Here is a 7,768-nt window from a genome sequence, read left to right as displayed (position 1 = left end):
GTATAAATTCATATATATATATATATATATATATATATATATATATATATATATGTGTGTGTGTATAATATATATGTATATATTTCATATATAGATGTGTGTGTGTGTGTGTGTGTGTGTGTGTGTGTGTGTGTGGACCAGCATACACAGTATGCACTTGGGGGCTCAGGTGTGCTTCTGTGTTGTCCACTTACTCCCTCTCACAGTGTCCAGATGCTGCTGCAATCTGTTTAGGAAGGATGAAGCTAACAGGAACAGCTGGAGTTTTCCAGGATCCCTGGCAGCCTGGAAGTGACTGAGGCACACAGGAGAGGAGGGGAGGGAAAGCCTTCTCCAAGAGGATTTTAGTATTATGGCTCTTTTAGGTCTTTAGGCCTCTATAATTATCTTCAGTGAAACAGCTCTGTGAGATGATCTTAAGTACATACATATGAATATATACATATACACACCCAGAGAGGATGGAGAGTGTTTAAATGAAATTATACCACTCACTACAGATGAAAATGCTCCCCACAAGAGCTATACTCTAACCAATGAGATTCTCTAGTACAATGCATGAAAAATCCGTGTTTGAGATTTTGGTCAGAGGTGTCTAAGGGACTTCCAAACTAATATAGAGTATTCTCATTGCCTTTGGATACCTCGCACAGCTTTACATAATTCTTCATTCTTGAAAACACCACAAGAGCAGGACCCAGGACTCAGATGGTTTGAGTTGGATCTGACTTATAATCACCTCCCTGAAAACTAGGTTTCATAGTACCAGAAAGTGCTATGCAAAGTGCAAAACAGAGGAAAATGATGAATATTCTCACTTGGCTGTAATGCCTATTTGTTTACTGGATGGGCTTGTGTCAACTTGACACAAGCAAGAGTTATCTGAAAAGAGGAAACCGCAACTGAGAAAATGTGTTCATATCATCCAGCTAAAAGGCATTTTTTAATTAGTGAGTAATGGCGGAGGGGCCCAATCCATTGTAGATGCTTCCATCTGTGGGCTGATGGTGCTGGGTTCTGTAAGAAAGCAGGCTTAGTAAGCCATAAGGAGCAAGGAAGGAGGCAGAGCTCATCAGTTCTTGCATCCACATTCCTTCTCTGTTTGAGTTTCTATCCTGACTTCCTAATGATCATAATCTTAAATAAATCCTTTATTTTTCTGAAACATGCTTTATGGTTATGGTAATTTGTTCCAGCAATAGAAATTCTAACTAAGACACCTATGAGCAACAACAATGAGAAACTTAGCAAGATATCCCCAAAGGTGGAATAGTGACACATATCTTTGCAGCAATGAACAGCAGTTTCATGGGATATAGTATCCACTCAATAGGAGATCATTTACGGGCACTATAAAACTAACCAGGTACCCATGGATGGTGACACTAGGGATCTAAGAAGAGAATTTATTATGGCCATGTTCCCAAATCTCTATAACCTCCAATATTTGATTTTATATATATATATATATATATATATATATATATATATATATATATATATATATGGCATTATATTTACATAATTTTGTCCCTATCTCCTCCTTCCAATCCCCGCAATGACCTCTTTGCTTCTTGGCAAATCTGTGACCTCTTTTCATTTAATCATTATTGTTACACACAAAAAATAAAAGTATAGTTTTATTTTTTTATTATTACTACATTACTACTACTATATTATTACATTTATTATTACTAGACCGTTTAGTGACTAACCATCTCTTTTTAAGATCTATTTTTGTGTTTTTCTTATGTTTAGGTATGTGTCTGTATGGGAACATGTGCACATGAGCCCACATACCCTTACAGGTGAGAGGCAGCTCCATGTTACCCTGAGAGCCACTAGCTGTGAGTTCTGTGAACTCAACTCAGACTTTTATGAAGAGCCATAACAACCAATTCAGTTATCTGGGTACTTCATACTTACCGTGATAACTCACAGATAAGTGTGCCTCTGATTCCTCATAAAAGAAGCTTGATTTTGTAGCAGATGGAGACAATTACAGTTACTTTTCTATTGTGACAAAATATCATGACCAAAACAACTTAAAGAAAGGAGATTTTGCTGGATTTGTAGCTCAACAGGATAAGAGTCTATTACCATCCCAGCAGAGAACCATAGCAATAAGCATTACAGTTATCCTATGATGGCTGAGAATGCACATCCTGAAGCTAAAGCAGGGAGCAGAGAGCAAACAGGTAATTGTGAGCTGCTTTAAAAGTTCAAAGTCCACCCCCTGGGAAATAGTCCCTCCATCAAATTCACATCTTCTAAGCCTAGAACAAATAGTGCCACCAACTAGGGAGCAAGTATTCAAATGTCAGAGTCTCTGGAGAACATTCTCACTCAAAATTCCACATCCAAATCCATGGCTCTATAGGCTGTAGGGCACATCACGATGCAAAATACATTCAGTCTCACTTCAAAAGTCCCCATCATCTTTTACAGTGTCAACACTATTTAAAATGCAGTCTCTTCTGAGACGCAGAGGGATATCTTTTGTACCTGTAAAATCTAAAAGCAAAATTGCATAGTTCCAACAGACAGTCATATAAAATACCCAGTACCATTCCAAAATGGTCATCATCCTGAGGAGGTACTGGACCAAATCAAGACAGAAACCTAGCAGGATAAAAAGCAAATCCCATAGTTCCAAGTCTGGTGTCGAAGGGCTTAGATGCTTCTGGCTCTCTAACTAGGCTGCCTGCAGTATGCAGATCTGTTTCTAACTGGTACAGTTATCTTTGTGCAGCTCTCCTTGGCAGATATTCTATAGCTTCGGCATCTCCAGTATCTAGAAGTCTCCGGTACAACTCAGGTTTCACTTTCAAAGTTTCATGTAATCGCCTCTCAGGCTTTTCACCCAGACACTCAACTGGCACAAGCCTTGCCTCGTGATCTCTCTGAGATGGTGGAGGGGGGATTCGAGAATCCCTTTATTTACACACTGTATAGCGTTAATGCCAGAACCATGTGGACAACAGTGCCATGTTTGGCCATCAACTTGTGACAGAGATTGTTCTTCTTGAGTCATCTGTAATGGCTTCTGCTTGTTGTTCCTGTCTAGAAGCAGAAAATCCCTTAACTATTTTATGTTTTTAAAGATTGAAGCTTAGCTGGGAGGGGTGTTTCCCTAAAAAAAAAAAAAAAAACACCTTTCCTTTTATTACAATGCCTTGTGAACACCTTGAATTTAATCTTTTAATTTCAAGTAATAGATAAAATAAGCCATCAAATTTCCATTAATTAATGAGTGAATATACAGAATGCTCAGTTTTCCAACTGACTTAAGTGTTTCAAAGATGGGCATCTATCAGATGTTTTCCATAAAAGGACATTAAATATGCACAATTTATAATGCAATTCATGTAGTTCAAAACAACTGAAATTAAAATGAACAGTTAATAACAGCTACTTATGTGCCAGAAAGGAAAAATAGAGATTTTAGTAATTACAAAATCTCAAATGAACTTTGGGTACTTACAAGAACACCCTAATATTAGTTTTGGTCTTGCTCTTGATGATATTCATTGTATGAATGTTCCTATACTTTATATAATATCACTTTGAAATCCAATGAGTATTGATTACTTAATGCTTTTTTGTACTCTGACTGTCAAAAAAAGTCAGGAAGTAAAGAGTCCCAGAATATTAGATAATAATTATTGCTTCTCACTTTGCTTGTTGCCCTTTACCTCAAGACTACTCTGAGGGTTGTAGCTTCTTGAACATTAAATTACTAGTATAACTGACTTTTGTCAAAAGCCAGGTTACAAATTAATAGCATTAGTAGTTTTTATACAGAAACAATTTTTAAATGTAGGTTTCAACACACTCTTGCAGAAGTCATCATGTTCAAAATAAATAATGTAGTTTGCAATTGAAATGATATAATACATACTCAAATCTTTTTCTGTAGTATTCGTTATTTTCCTTGTGTTACATCTGTTAGAAGTAACGAGATTATAATATAGTTTTATCACATAGATTTTTTTCTACCAGGAATTAAACATGTATCATGATATTTCATAGAAATTGATTTTATACATTGAAATTAGAAATATTGACATTTCTTATGTATAGTTCACTTGTGAGTTATCTCAGCTCTCTATAAGAAGAAAGCAAGGATTTATATTTTTTCCCTCAAAATACCACCTTGTTTACCAAATAAATTCCAATTTCTAATATCTTTCCATGATCTTTGAAATTTACCAAGGCCTTTCCTTTTGAATTAACATTAAACTACACCATTTTATGATTCCAGTTATCAGATAATTGTTATAGGATCTTCTCAGCAAATATAAGAATCATCATTCAACTTGATCAACAAAACAACTGTATTTAGAATATGTATACAGTCATAATGCAATTGATTCTCACGTAAAGTATAAGGTTATAATCTATATAATTGTTTAATTTATGTTTTGCTCAAAACTTCTCATAGAATAAAAGGAAAAAAATAACTATTGTAACAATATTTTGAATGAGATGTCACTCATATCCCTGGGCATTTGAATATTTAGTTGCCAATTGGTGATGCTATTTGGAAAGTCTTACAACATTTAACACTGTTGGAGGGTGTGCAATAATAGTACTCCATTATTTTACTTGGATGGTGCATATACTGTAGAGCTGTAGGGGAATATTAACCCAAGATTACCTACATTATATAGAATTAAAGGTGTACTGAATGTGTGCATGTATCTCAGCAGAGTAGCCATGTTTCTGGATCAAACTTTCTCTACAATATCAGTTTGGAAAAGGAAGTAGCCATGTTTGAATGTGATGTTTAATTGAAGAGCAGACAAAATCATGAATCAGAAAAAAATTTGACAGCGTGTGTCATAAATGTGAAATGCACAATCTCTCACAAGAAGAGCACATGAAAGAGAAGCTATTTAAGAGAACATCAGGGAGAGAAAGTCAGTCAGTTGGGGGTCTGCAGTGAGTGCAGTGCAGTGGAATTGATAGTTCATTCAGTTCAGTGCAGGTCAGCAGAGGCAGCTAAGCCAGAGAGTAAGAAGTGGCTAAAAGATTAGAACAAATTACTACAGGTAGTTTGAGCCCAAGAAGAACAGTTCAGTAGAGATGCTGAGAGAAACCAGATTGAAACAGTTAGGTTAGAGGGAAGATTGAGTCAGAATACTTGAATTGAGGCAGCCAGCAAGAGTTCAGAAAGAACTTATTCATTAGCCCCCCAGAGATGACAATTACATCAGGGAAATAAAAGTTACTTTTACAGTACATTATCAGTCAAATGTTAATGTTTTATAAAAGTACATGCCACCTCTCCCCCTACCCTAATCAGAACTGCAGATTCTGAACCATACAGGGGACCTAGATTCTCTAGCCACCTCCCCCCACCTCCATTAGATTTACAGATCCTGAACCATAAAGGTAAGCTTCCCTTCCCCATCCATTTTCCCCTCTTCCTGAGCCCTCTTGGCAAAGACAAGCTGCTTTGAGCAGCCTGCTATATCAGGGGGAACTTCCATTCTCCCACCACCCCTTATCCACCTTCATCAGACCTGTGACTTCTGAACCATACAGGCAAGGTTGCCTTCTTCAACATGTCTTCCCTGCTCTCTGTGTCCTCTGAGCCAAGCCAAGCTCTCTTCAGGAGCCTTCTAGCCTAGAACATCCATTCTCCTGCTCCCTCTCTGCCCTCCTTCATCTGACTTGTGGCTCCTAAAACATACATACCTGCAAGTCCAGAAGCACACAGACTTGCAGGTCTAGAACCATACAGAATTGCAGGTATAGAACCATACAGAATTGCAGGTTTGTTTGGAACCATAAAGTTCAAAGATACCCATCAGGTCTGCCACACCAGGAAGATCGAGTTTCTTCCCCCTACCAATACCTACTGCAACAAGAACAGTGATCCATCTTGTTAAATATCCGTCTCGTTAAAGGCCCTCAAAGAACACAATCAACAAAAGTCAGGACATTATGACAACTTCGGAGCTCAGCTACCCCACTACAAAAAGCTCTGGATATCCTAACACAACAAAAACACAAGAAAATGACATCATATCCAATTTTATAAAGATGATAGAGGCCTTTAAAGACTAAATGAATGAATACCTCAAAGAAATAAAGGAAAATACAGTCAAAGATATGTAATCATATTTTTTTTTAATTTTTTAAAAATTTTTATTGGTTATTTTATTTACATTTCAAAATGGTATCCCAATTCCTGGTTTCTCCTACAAAGGGAAAACAAGCAAATCCCTCAAAGACATACAGGAAAATATAATTAAAAAGGTGAAGGAAATAAATAACAGTGTACAAGACCTGAAAGTAGAAATAGAAGTAATGAAGAAACACAAACTGAGGAAAACTTGGACCTGGGAAAGCTAGGGAAGAGCTCAGGAACAACAGATGCAAGCATCATCAACACAGTACAGCAGATGGAAGAGGAAAATCTCAGGCATAGAAGACATAAGAAAAGAAATTGATGCATCAGTCAAACAGAATGTCTCATCTAAAAAATACCTGAAAAAAAATGTCCAGGAAATCTGTGATACCATGAAAAGATATTTGGAATAGATGAAGCTGAAGAGTTTCAACTCCAAGTCATAGAAAATCTTCTCAACAAAATCACAGAAGAAAACTTTCCAACCTGAAGAAAGGGATGTCTATCAACCTATAAGAAGCTTACAGAACAACAAAACCACAATTAGACTGGACCAGAACACAAAAACAAAAGACGAAACAAAAGAAAACAAAAACCTCCTGCCACATAATAATCAAAACAAAAAAATCTACAAAAAAAGAATATTAAAAACGGAAAAAGAAAAAGGACATGGTAACATACAAAGGCAGACCTAACAGAATTACACCCAGCTTTACAACAGACAATAAAAGCTAGAAAGGCCTGCACAGATATCTTGCAAAATCTAAAATTCCACATGAGCCAACCAGAACTACTATATCCAGCATAACTTTAATACAGATGGAAAAAATGAAGAGATTCCAAGACAAATCCAATTTCAAACAATATTTATCCACAAATCGAGCCCTACAAAAGGAAAATTCCAACCCAAGCAGGATAATTACATGCAAGAAAACTCAGGACATAAGTAATTTCACCAAAAACTAGGAAAGCACACACATGCATGCACACACACACACACACCACCAACACCAACACCACCACCAACAACAATAACAACAACAACAACACAACAACGTCAAAATAACAGAAAATAATATCATTGGTCATTAATATCTCTAAATTCCCCCAATAAATAGACACAGGCTAACAAAATGAATGCAAAAATCTGCTTCTATCATTCTGCCGATACGAATTGGAAAGAAAGAAATCAAATTATCACTATTTGTCAATGATATGATAGTATACATAAGCGACCCCCAAAATTCTACCAGAGAACTCCTACAGTTGAAAAAAAAAAAACTTCAATAATGTGGATAAAGATAAAATTAACTCAATTCAATAGCCCTCTTTATACGAGTGATAAATTAAGGAAACAGCACCATTTATAATAGCTTCAAATAATACAAAATAACTAGGTGAAACCCTAATCAAGCTATTAAAAGATTTGTATTTCAAAAACTTTACGTGCTCGCTTCGGCAGCACATATACTAAAATTGGAACGATACAGAGAAGATTAGCATGGCCCCTGCGCAAGGATGACACGCAAATTCGTGAAGCGTTCCATATTTTTACTCAATTCCCCAATAAAAAGACATAGACTAGTAGACTGGTTACACAAACAGGACCCAACATTTTGCTGCTTGCAG

At 36.4% G+C, this 7,768-nt stretch overlaps 1 protein-coding gene and 1 non-coding gene across 6 annotated transcripts in view; one reads left to right on the top strand and one right to left on the bottom strand.

Moving 5' to 3' along the window:
- Cdh18 (cadherin 18) overlaps positions 1–7,768 on the bottom strand; it is an 834,629-nt gene that overhangs the window by 614,679 nt on the left and 212,182 nt on the right. The gene's annotated exons all lie outside the window — the stretch shown is intronic.
- LOC115065029 lies at positions 7,586–7,692 on the top strand. Its single transcript, XR_003844831.1, has one exon. It is a non-coding gene; the product is annotated as a U6 spliceosomal RNA (small nuclear RNA).

Source organism: Mus pahari, chromosome 11, assembly GCF_900095145.1.
Source record: "Mus pahari chromosome 11, PAHARI_EIJ_v1.1, whole genome shotgun sequence".
Classification (NCBI taxonomy): domain Eukaryota; kingdom Metazoa; phylum Chordata; class Mammalia; order Rodentia; family Muridae; genus Mus; species Mus pahari.
The sequence above is the reverse complement of the archived record's forward strand: the minus strand, read 5'-3'. Positions and strand labels throughout refer to the sequence as shown.